This window comes from Bos taurus, chromosome 3 (genome assembly GCF_002263795.3).
Source record: "Bos taurus isolate L1 Dominette 01449 registration number 42190680 breed Hereford chromosome 3, ARS-UCD2.0, whole genome shotgun sequence".
NCBI lineage: Eukaryota > Metazoa > Chordata > Mammalia > Artiodactyla > Bovidae > Bos > Bos taurus.
The window spans coordinates 106,459,944-106,470,076 of record NC_037330.1 but is presented as its reverse complement, the minus strand read 5'-3'; positions in this window follow the sequence as shown (position 1 = coordinate 106,470,076).

Sequence of the window (10,133 nt, the reverse complement as noted above, 5' to 3'; positions counted from 1 at the left end):
TGTTAGGGGAATGGACTGCAGGGAAAATGGAGGCAGGGAGCCCAGGGAGCAGACCACCGCAGAGATCCGGGGGAGAAATGGAGAGGCACCGAGGGCTTGGACTGGAGGATAGAAGTGCTGGAGGTGCTGGTGGTGAGACGTGGCCAGATTCTGGATCTGTTTTGATGACAGAGCTGATAGGATTTGCTGACAGATCCAATGTGGGCTGTGAGAGAAAGAGGTGTCAAGGACAACTCCAGGGACTTTAGCCTGAAAAACTAGCAGGACAGAACTATCAAATCCTGGGACCTTGAGGATTCAGGGAGGACAGTGTCAGGGACGGGGGGCAGGGTGGGAATCGGGACTTTGGTTTTGTGCCTGTTAGTTTGGACGCTTCTTAGACACTTGGCTGTTGGGCATCTGAATCTGGACTTTAAGGGCCTGGGCTGGGGATGTGACTCCGGCGGCTTTGAGCTGACTCCGCCCACGACCACCCAGGGAGGCCAGTGGAGCTCTGCCTGGGACTGGGGCCTGTGTTCTCCACTCAGAACCTCAAGCCTGGGTTGTGTCCTAGGGAGCCTGCTGCAGCCCCCCTACCTCCCAACAAGGGGTCTTCAGCAGAAGCACCCACTCCCTAAGAGTGGGTAACACCCAGGCCTCCTCCCCACTGTTCACTGCATGGGGTCATTGCACTGCAGGTCACAGTTGTTCACAGAAGACAGGACAAGCCCCAAGCCCAGTTACCCATTAACCCAGCCCCGAGTAACAGCCAAGTGGACAGGCCTCATTTTCTCACCAAAGTTGGTTAGTCCAGGGAAGGCACCTTATATGCCAACCTCAGTTAACTGGGTTTGGCCCAGGGTAGCACTGTCTTAACAAGGGGAAGGCATGTGGTGATTGATTAGCAATGTCTGCCACGCAGACAGGATCAGAGAGTGGTTGTTCATGTACCAGATATTTGTTATTCCTGATCTACCTGCAAATACTCACAGGTTTTTGCTTGAAAGGACCTGTTGGACCACTGTGTAGTGTGGTCAGCTTGCCAGCTTCTCAGATTGAGTGAGAAGCTTTCAGTCCTTCTTGAATCGAACAGAAAGAGCCCCCAAAGCCAATAACTGTCACAGTTTCACTCACCCCACCAGCTATGTATTGAGGGCCTCTCCGTAGCTCTTTGAACTGAATCAGAGATTCACCTTCACAAACGGAATTTGAGGTCCTGGTGAGGATGTGGCTGGAGACCACAGCCTCACAGCTGTCTTTCTTAGTGGGCCAGTGACCTCAATGGATGAGACGGCCGTGGTTTTGTTTTTTTTTTCCTCTTAAGCAGAAACACATCTTTCAACCCTAGGAAGGTTAAGAGTTAAGTTCTGCTACCTGGGTGGAACTTTCTCTTTTAGAAAGTACCTGATGTGGGTATACAACTTAGCTAAGGAAGATTTAGGATTAAGTGCATGTGTGTGTGCTAAGTCGTTCAGTCATGTCCGACTCCTTGCAACCCTATGGACTGTAGCCCATCAGGCTTCTCTGTCCATTGGATTCTCCAAGCAAGAATACTGGAGTGGGTTGTCATGCCCTTCTCCAGGGGATCTTCCTGACCCAAAGATTGAAGCTGCGTCTCCTAAGTCTCTTGCATCGACAGGCGGGTTCTTTACCACTAGTGCTACCTGGAAAGCCCCTTAGGATTAAGTAAGTACAGCATGCTAAACAAGAATTAAAACTTGAGTATTATTAATAACATTTCTGTTTAAAAAAGAAATCTCCATACATTTAGCTTCATATGTAAATAGATTTTTAAGAGAACTTAAGGCTCATCATATTTATAAGTTGGATTTATTAGATCTATAAGAATGAAACTTTAGGAAGGTTTTGTTTATATCAGGCAAATGAGATACTGGAAAAGGAAATCAAAGGTATTCATTTATAAATGTACTGTAAATGTTTGAAGAGGCAAGTTTGTAAGAAGTCCCTTAATAACACTTGGTAAAATCTGCTAGATTCTCAAACATGATTTGTAGGCTGAGTTTTAAAGGTTAAGAAAGAACTAGTGGAGAAGGCGATGGCACCCCACTCCAGTACTCTTGCCTGGAAAATCCCATGGACAGTGGAGCCTGGTATGCTGCAGTCCATGGGGTCACGAAGAGTCGGACACGACTGAGCAACTTCCCTTTCACTTTTCACTTTCATGCATTGGAGAAGGAAATGGCAACCCACTCCAGTGTTCTTGCCTGGAGAATCCCGGGGACAGGGGAGCCTGGTGGGCTGCCGTCTATGGGGTAGCACAGAGTCGGACACGACTGAAGTGACTTAGCAGCAGCAGCAGCAGCAGCAGCAGTGTTTTGAATTAGTAACGTTAATGATAGAAACATATTGTGTACTCCCAAAATAAACTTCTAAATAACCTTTTTGTATTCTCAGAGAACAACCCAAATGATCATCAACAGGTGAACGAATCAACAAAGTGTGGTCCATACTTGCAGTGGAATACTACAGCTCTAAAGAGGAAGGAACAGCTGATGGACAGAACTTGATGAATCTCTAAAGCATGATTCGAAGAGAAGGAAGCCAGACTCAAAAGGTTATACACTGTACGATTCCATTTATATGAAAATTCTTTAAAAGGCACAAATGTAGTGATGGAAAGCAGATCAGTGATGGCCGGGAGCTAGAGTAGGAGCAGGTGATTGACTTCACAGCAGTAAGTAGAAGGGAACTTTCTGGGTGACAGAAATGTTCTGTGCTGCAATTGTGGTGATTACCTGCAGGTATACATCGTCAAGACTTACTGAACTGTACATTTTGAATTTTATCAGATGTAAATTATACCTCCATACTGTTGACTTTAGAAAATAATATGATTCTCAAGGTCACCTAAAAGCTCCATATTCAATGTGAGGGATGAAGCAGGACCATCATATCTCTTTTTGGTTCTTTTTCTTTTGTTTTGAGGGGATCATCTTCTGATGATGGTTCAGGTAGGGCAATGAGGTTGTGAGGAGAGAGACCAAGTTATACTGTAGTTATCTTGAAAAGCCTGGTGGAAGAGCTGATAATGAAACAAACAGGTTTCTGATTATGAAACAAATCAAACCAATGGCTTTTCTAGTTGGTCAAATGACTCTTTTTTAGCAAGTGTAAGACAGGCAGGACGTTGGTTGTAACCAAGATTCAGGTCTTGCCTGGTGTGTTAATTATCTATTGTTGTGTAACTGTGACCACAAACTTAGTGCATTAAACAATACACACTTATCTCAAGGTTCTGTAAGTGGGAAGTCCTGGCATGACTTAGCTGGGTCCTCTGTTCAGTGTCTTAGGAAGCTGAAATCATGATGTTGGCCAGGCTCATCTGGAGCCTCTCCTGGGGGAAAATGCACTTTCAACCTCATTCAGGTTGTTGGCAGAATTCATCGTGTGATGGCTGATGGAACCCTAGCTGTTTGCTGGCAGTTGGCTGAAGGCCACCCCCAAGGCCCTAGAGACCACTTACAGCTCCAAAGTGGCCACTTACTTCATCAAACCTGCAAGGAGAGCCTCTCTCTCCAGTTGGTTAAGACAGACCCCCCCCCTTTTTTTTTTCAATAAGTTGTGAGCATCACTTTACAGCTGGAAAGCCCTGCAGTAATCATCCAGTTTAAGCTCAAGGAAATTGAGGTCCACAAAACTTAACAGATTTAACCGTGGGTAGCAAAAATGAAACTAGAATTTAAATTAATTGATTCCTAGTCCAGGCATCTTTTTAACCAGACCAGGTTACTTCCTATATTTGCTTCATTGTTTAAATGAGAATGGCAATCAGTCAATACACACTATTCATAATATTTGAACATAATATTTTCCTTAATATTGATCAATATTCTCCCATTTTCTGGAATATCAGCCAACATAGGGAAAAAAATACCAGTAATAATAGTGAGTGCCTTCTACTTGCTGGGCCTATAGAATCTTCACTGATTTTCACATAAAACACAGATGAATAGATAGAGAAGATGTGATGTGTGTATACTGCTGCTACTGCTAAGTCGTTTCAGTCGTGTCCAACTCTCTGCGACCCCATAGACGGCAGCTCACCAGGCTCCCCCATCCCTGGGATTCTCCAGGTAAGAGTACTGGAGTGGGTTGCCATTTCCTTCTCCAATGCATGAAAGTGAAAAGTGAAAGTGAAGTCACTCAGTCATGACCAAAGACTGGAGAGGGGGTGGTGGGGTCAGTGATTTGAAGACTGTTTAAAAAGTTTTACTTATTTATTTATTTTGGCCACACTGAGTGACTTGCAGGATCCGAGTTCCCCCAGCAGGGTCAAACCTGGGTCCTTGGCAGTGAAAGCCCATGTCGTAACCCATGGACTGCCAGGGAATTCCTGAAGACCTTCTTAAGTTTGAAAGTTTTCACCATGGGAAGGTTGAGCAGAGGGAGCTTGAGGTGAGATGCAGTGGCTGGAGAAGGGCTTGTATGAAGTCAGGATTTCCCAAAGGAGCCATTTTGGGGGAATGGTGAGTTCTTGGCTAGCAGGCAGTTAGGTAGTGTGAAGGAGGTCATGGAATTGGGGAGGTTCAGATGGCCTCCCTGCTCCTACCCTGGCCCCGTCTAAGTCTGTTCCTAACTGCATGACTCCTGATATGCTCATCAGATCATGAGTCTTCTCTGCACTTAACCCTGCCAGGCCTTCCTGCCTCATTCAGAGTAAAATCTAACACTCTTCCATGACCTGCCTCCCACCATCCTCAGCTACCCTCCTCCCCTCACTGTCTACACTTCAGCTACACTGGCCTCTGGGACTAGCCCTTGATGTTCCTGGCCTGGAATGCCCTACTCACTGATGGCCTCGTGGCTTCCTCCCTCCCTCTAAGTGTCTGTTCAAACGGCTACTCTGGACTTGCCTGTCCAGCCTGTATAAAACAGCACCTCTCCCCAGTCACTCTCTGCCCCCTTAGCCACCTTATCCTTCTTTCCTATCAAGCATTTCATGTATGTCTTCTTTTTTTTAAAGATATTTTTAGTTATTTATTTGCTGTCCTGGGTCTTAGTTGTGGCACACGAAATCTTTGTTGTGGCATTCAGGATCTAGTTTCCCGACTAGGGATCGAACCTGGACCCCCTGCACTGGAAGCGCAGAGTCCCAGCCACTGGACCGCCAGGGAAGTTCCGCATGTGTGTCTTTGTCCAGGTGTTTATCGTTTGTCTCCCTTAACAAGAATGTCAGCTCCAGGAATCTAGGGGTTTGTTTTATTCACTGCTGAATCCCAGAACCTAGATGGATGCCTGGCACATGGAGTGTTATTATGAAGGCAGACAGAGCTGAGGGGTGTCCTGAGGAGTGGCTGAGTTTATACCAATGGGTCTGAGGCCAAAGCGTTGAGGTGTAAACTAGGAGCTGTTTTGGAGGCCTGAGCACCACCTCTGATATCTTTAAGGGGTGAACACGGAAGTTACAGCACTTGACAGACTGTGGAACTTGGCAGTTAAGAGCTCTGCCCCTTAATAGCTGTGTTACCTGAGAAAGTTACTTAATATCTCTGAGCCTTTGTTTCCTCGTATGTAAAATGGAGATAATGATAGAACCAAAGTCTAAATCATGGAGTTATGAAGATAAACACACACTCTGCATGGAAGGTACTTGGTTCAGGACCATATGCATATGGTACATACTTGGTAGTAACTGGATAATGTTATATGAATTCTCTGTGCCTGCTTACAATCTGAGACTTTCCTCTGCTGTCCAAATAAGCTTTGCCATTTACTATTATTCCAATCTGGGCAGATCATTTTACTTGAAATGAGATTCAGTTTCTCGTTTGCATCATGGAGATAATAATTCCTGCCCTGACTCCCTTGACCAAACTGTTGAGAGCTGTAAGTGAGGTGATGCATAGGAAAGCACTTTGAAATGTTTTGTTGATGTGTGACATAAAGGATCACTGCTTTTCATGCTTGCTGACTGGTTCCCTTCAGGGTTGCTGGAGTTGTAGGCAATGAGTGGTTAGTTAATTTTCAGAAGCTCCAACAGAATACCTGGGGTGCCCGGGACAGGGTGTTGCCACAGTGGACTTCCTTGAGCAGAGGAATGGAATCCAGATTTTGCCCAAAGCCTGAATTTAAATGGCCCGTGTGTGTGTGTGTGTGTGTGTGTGTGTTAGTTGCTTAGTCGTGTCCAACTCTTTGTGACCCCATGGACTGGGGCCCACTAGGCTCCCCTGTCCATGGAATTCTCCAGGCAAGAATACTGGATTGGGTTTCCATGTCCTTCTCCAGGGGATCTTCCCGACAGAAGAATTGAGCCCAGGTCTCCTGCATTGTAGGCAGATTCTTTACTACCTGAGCTGAGCTTGGCAGGAATGAATTTAAATGGCCCTTGGGCGTCACTTCAGTCCTGTTTGACTCTGTGCGACCCCATAGACGGCAGCCCACCAGGCTCCCTCGACCCTGGGATTCTCCAGGCAAGAACACTGGAGTGGGTTGCCATTTCCTTCTCCAATGCATGAATGTGAAAAGTGAAAATGAAGTCGCTCAGTCGTGTCCGACTCTTCGCGACCCCGTGAACTGCAGCCTACCAGGCTCCTCTGCCCATGGGATTTTCCAGGCAAGAGAACTGGAGTGGGGTGCCATTGCCTTCTCCGTCCCAGACAAGAGCTAGTGGTAAAGAATCCACCTGCCAATAAAGGACACATAAGAGACAACTCAGATTTGATCCTGGGTTGAGAAGATCCCCTGGAGGAGGGCACGGCAACCCACTTGAGTAGTCTCAGGGCTTCCCTGGTGGCTAGGATGGTAAAGAATCTGCCTACAATGTGGGAGACCCAGGTTCTATCCCTGAGTCAGGAAGATCCCCTGGAGAAGGGAATGGCTACCCACTCTAGTATTCTTGCCTGGCGAATCCCATGGACTGTAGCCTTCCAGGCTCCTCTGTCCATGGAGTCTCAGAGTCAGACACGACTGAGGGACTAACTGCAGAAATAGAGAACAGACTTGCGCACACAGCAGCGGAAGGAGAGGGTGGGACAGCCTGAGAGCAGCATTGGCACCCATACATCACCATGTGTACAACAGCTAGCGGGAAGCAGCTGTGTAGCACAGGGAGCTTAGCTCAACGCCCTGTGACAACCTAGAGAGGTGGGATGGGAGACAGGTTCCAGAGGGAGGGACACATGTGTACTTATAACTGATTCATATTAACGTACAGCAGAAACCAACACCACATTGTAAAGCAATTGTCCTCCAATTTTTAAAAATGGCCCTTGGGCTGAGGGCCAGCAGCTTTCTGAGACTCACGGACTGAACAACAGCCTGGCTTCTCTTACCTCCTACACGCATGCTCAGTCGCTCAGTCGTGTCCTACTCTGTGTGATCCCGTGGACTGTAGCCTGCCAGGCTCCTCCATCTACGGAATTTTCCAGGCAAGAATACTGGAGTGAGTTGCTATTTCTTACTCCAGGAGATCTTCCTGACCCAGGGATCGAACCTGCTTCTCTTGTGTCTCCTGCATTTTGGCAGGTGGATTCTTTCCCACTGAGCCACTGGGAAGCCCTCTTTTAACTCATACATGAAGCAGAAAAGAAGAATCCAGAGCCTGGATGTCTGTCTTTGGAGACTCGGCACCTGGCCCCCTTTCACCTGCTGTCAAGTAACTAATGGAAGGCATCTCAGAGGCTCTATTCACGTGAGGTTCAACTTAGATAAACAGAACCCACAGCCCTGTGAGACCCAGAGCTCCTGAGCTGGCTGTGTCCCTGGTAGCTGGGAAGACAAAAAGACACAACAGCCATCTAGGTCAGGGAAGATGTAAGCATTTATCCGTGCCTCCTCCCCAAGTGGGAGACAGGATGCAGAAAGGCCCTTAGGGTTCCGTGTGGTACACAGTCCCTAGGTGCTGATCATCAGCCAGCGTGGCGCCCACTGGGCACCCACTGGGCATCCTAGAGCAACAAATGCTCCTTTCTTACACGGTGTGTCCCTAGGCAATTTCTCCAGGGACCTGGGTCCAGTGGACACAATGCTATTCATGGGTATCCAACCTACCCCAGTGGAGCCCCTATACTTGGTTCCTCCAACTCAAAGTGAATTGTCTTCCAGATCAAGTGCGCACACACACACACACACACACACATACACACAACCAGCCAGGTGGTAGCTACTGATGACGCTGATTCCCACATTCTTTTTAGCCTCCCAGGATAGGAGGTAAGCGTGAAGTGATAGAAACTATCTACCAATATTTATTCACACTTATGTCAGAGAATTGGGCAAAAATTCATTTCCCAACCTCCTTCACAGTTCGATGTGGCTATTCATTAACGTTCTCACCAGGGAAATGTGGATGGATAGGACACCTTTGTGCTACTTCGAGGCCCAGGCTTTAAGTCTGTGGCCACATCTCTGCCAAGTTCTCTTTCCCTTCCTGCTGGCTTGAATTCAGGGAGACCTAGCATAACAATGCAGGGAGAATGCTCTGCAGAATGGCAGGGAATCATGATGGAAGGAATCTGGGCTCTACAATGTCTGCAATGGATATAGCTTCTGGCTGCTCTGGAATGGTCAACTAGGCAGTTAGGTGAAAGATAAACTTCCGTCTTCTTTTGTCCACGGAGTTATTTGTGGGCCTCTTTGTTACAGCTGCTGAGCTTTACTCTGACTAGCACTGGGGAAAAGAGCATGGCCAAGCTGAAGGTCTTCCCAGGCTAACATGGCAGGCCAGACCACCAGCCCTATATGACCTGCCACTGAATGGTTTGGGTTTGTGTTACAAGAGGCCGCTGGGGAAAGAAGCTGTGTTCCGTATTAAGATGGAATCAGACAGGGACTTCCCTGGTGGTCCGGTGGCTAAGACTATGAGCTTCCAATTCAGAGAACCTGGGTTCTATCCCTGGGAACTAGATCCCATATGCTACAGCTAGGATTCAGTGCAGTCAAATAAATATATATATATATATATTTTTTTTAAGATGGAATCAGACAGACCTAGGTTTTACTTTTGGTTGAAAGTGAAAGTGAAGTCGCTCAGTGACTCTTTGCGGCCCCATGGACTGTAACCTACCAGGCTCCTCTGTCCATGGAATTTTCCAGGCAAGAGTACTGGAGTGGGATGCCATTTCCTTCTCCAGGAGATCTTCCCGACCCAGGATTGAACCCAGGTCTCCCACATTGTAGGCAGACTTTACCATCTGAGCCACCAGGGAAGTCTAATTTTGGTTAGAAAATTCATTAGTGTTTTGAACCTTGGATACTTTCACTAACAAATTAGGTCTCAATTTCTCCTGTAAAATGATAATAGAACCTACTACTACATGAAATATCATCCATATGATTATATGAGATAATATAGCTCAAGGGCTTGAAAATGTTTGCTGCTATTAATGGGATCAGATGATATCCAGATGTGATTTTTCCCACCCTCATTCTCTAGGAAGGAGGGAAGGAAGCTAATGTCTTTTTAAAAATATTTATTTATTTTTATTTTATTATTTGGCTGCTCTGGGTCTTAGTTGTAGCATGTGGGACCTTTTAGCTGTGGCTTGTGGGATGTAGTTCCCTGACCAGGGATTGAACCCTGGGCTTGCTGCAATGGGAGCGTGGAGTCTTAACTGTTGGACCCTTGGGGAAGTCCCTCTGGAATTAAAAAAAAAATTTTTTTTCGATCCGTGGTTGGTTGAATCTGTGGATGTGGAAGCCACAGATACAGAGGGCAACTGTGTAAGTCCCTAAAGTTTTCAACACATAAAGTTTCTTAAGTATCTACTATGGGCCATGGACTAGGATGGTGCTGGAGAACAGAGATGCCCTTGTGGAAATTAACTTTTCTCTACTTTTCAGAAGGCAGCAGCCTTTTCAGGCTCATAAACTGGAGTCCAGACCACCTATTGAGTTGAAATTTACCTTGACCAAGAAAGAAGTCCTGATTCTTCACATTGCCTTATGGGATGCCCAAATCCCACTGCAGGTAAGTTAAACCATCATCTCTAGAGCCTGGACACTGATGTTTCAAAAGATTGAGGTGTCTCCAGTGAACAGGTGGCACTGAGTCTGAATACTGCTCCTCCCAGGTGTCCATACCACACCAAAGAGAAGTTTCTTAGACAAGGTCTGAGCTTGGCATTCACCTGGCAAAACCTTCCATGGCTTCCACTGCCTATAGGCTGAAGTCCAAACTCGGCATGACATTCACA